The 2,058-nt window shown below is 49.4% G+C and overlaps 1 pseudogene; it reads right to left on the bottom strand.

Annotated features, from left to right (window-relative positions):
- Positions 1-568: 568 nt before the first annotated feature.
- Positions 569-2,052, bottom strand: LOC102204973 (uncharacterized; annotated as a pseudogene).
- Positions 2,053-2,058: the final 6 nt, after the last annotated feature.

Genomic DNA, 2,058 nt, shown 5'->3' with positions numbered 1-2,058 from the left:
CAGACAGGAAGCTAAGGATCCAGCTGCAGAGGGAGCTGCTCAGTCCTAGATCCTGCAGTTTCCTGTCCAGCTTCGAGGGAACGACGGTATTGAATGCTGAGCTGTAATCTACAAACAGCATTCTCACATACGTGTCTCTCTTCTCCAGGTGTGACAGGGCAGTATGTAGTGTCAGGGCTATGGCATCATCAGTACATTCATGAACTCTGTGTAAAGTTTGTCTTATTAAACAGTTTGGTGTGGAAAAATGAAGAAATGGTCTCAGAACAAGTAGTTTGAGCCATGATTTCAGATTCAAACTAATTTAATTGTTTTCAGTGGTACATGTGGAGCTTTATCACAGGAGGAGACACACCGACACATATTTCCTTTCAATTTGGTTTTCTACTTGTTTTCTATCTTTTTAGTTAATTAACTGATTTTAATTCTCAAATTTTGCCACCTAATTCATTATTTCCAAAGATATGCATGTGGCACAGTAAACTATAAAGACACATCTCCTGGATGCACTGGTATGCATCTTCAGTGATGTATCCTGGGGTCATCAGGTGTTTCGGGTCTCACAACATCATACACCCTCGCCCAGGCGACCCAGCCGGGGTTGATCAGGCCCCGACTTGCGTACCAGTAGCTACCCACGGATCAGCCCTCTTGATCCACAGCCACCTTGTGGCTTTCTCTGCCGCTTCACTCACAGCCTGGATGGCCCTCTTCTTGGCTGCCCCAGCCATGCCCAGCCGGCCTAAGACTTTGCAGAGTGATAGTCTTGCAAACCCCCTACAACCCACTTCTATGGGCTCATAGAAAGTCTTCCAGCCCCTTCCCCTGCACTCCTGCACTAGTTCTTGGTACTTTCCTCGTTTCCTTTCATTGGCCTCCTTAATCCGCTCTTCCCAGGGCACTGTGAGTTCCAGCATGATCAGCTGTTTTGAGGCCACAGAAATAATTATCATGTCTGGCCGGAGTGATGTTTTTGCAATGTTCTGAGGGAACTTTAGTTGTTTACCCAGGTCAGCCTGTAGCTGCCAATCAGAGGCTGTGTTGAGGAGGCCAGTTGTCAAATGTGGGTGCACCTGGGGTTTCTCTCCAGCTTTAATAAATCTTTCCCCACAGATGGAGGTTTGCTGGGCTTGGCAGAGTGTCGTATACTGCCTGCACTAGGAATCGGATCTGGTGGAAGTCTGCCTGCATGATCTTTGCCCAGGTGACCTTGCGCTGCAATGTGCTCTCCCACCTTGTCCATGCTCCCTGCCGCTTAAGGCCTACAGCTCTACCTACTCGCTCCTCCTCCACACCTGCTCGGACCTCTTCCTGGAGTAGCTGGTGTTTCTCCTTTCCCTGTGCCCTGCTGACCTGGGCCTTTGGGAAGTACCCCAAGCCTGCTACCCCTGTTGCTAAGACCCCCACCAGTGTTTTCTGCCTTAGGCGTGACTCCGCCACCTCAACTGCCTTCTCAGCCTTCCACTCTCTTCCTGTCCTTACCTCAATACCTGCTGATGCCACCTTGCAGTCTTTAGAATCTCTGTACTGTAGGGCTTCTCGTGTGCGAGCCACCTTGAACTCTTCTGTGAGACCACTGAAGGGTAACTGCACGCTGTTGCTTGCCCCATACAAGGCAGTGCTTTTGAGACTGCGGGGAAGTCCCAGCCACTTACGAAGAAAGCCACTGATCTTCCTTTCAAGAGATTCCACAGTAGTTATTGGAACTGTATAGACAAGCAAGGGCCACAGGATTCGGGGCAGGATGGAATGCTGGTAGATCCAGGCTTTAAATCTTCCAGGCAGGCCGGACTTATCTACCTTAATGAGCCACGCTCCCAGCTCCTCATTTGCCTTCTGAATGGCAGTAGAGTCTTTCAGGCTGGAGTCAAAGAGTTTCCCCAAGCTCTTAACTGGTTGTTCCGTTATGGATGGAATAATGGTTCCTGAAATTGAGAACCGGAACTTGTCCGTCACCTTGCCCTTCTTCAGTACCATGGAGCTTGACTTGGAAGGTTTAAAACTCATCCTTGCCCATGAGATGAGTCTCTCAAGACCTTGCAAGATCCACCTACACCC

This window comes from Pundamilia nyererei, unplaced genomic scaffold, assembly GCF_000239375.1.
Source record: "Pundamilia nyererei isolate P.nyererei 1_Seehausen unplaced genomic scaffold, PunNye1.0 scaffold02771, whole genome shotgun sequence".
In the NCBI taxonomy this organism is placed as follows: domain Eukaryota; kingdom Metazoa; phylum Chordata; class Actinopteri; order Cichliformes; family Cichlidae; genus Pundamilia; species Pundamilia nyererei.
Note: the sequence above shows the minus strand (reverse complement) of the source record. Positions and strands in the feature narration are given on the sequence as shown.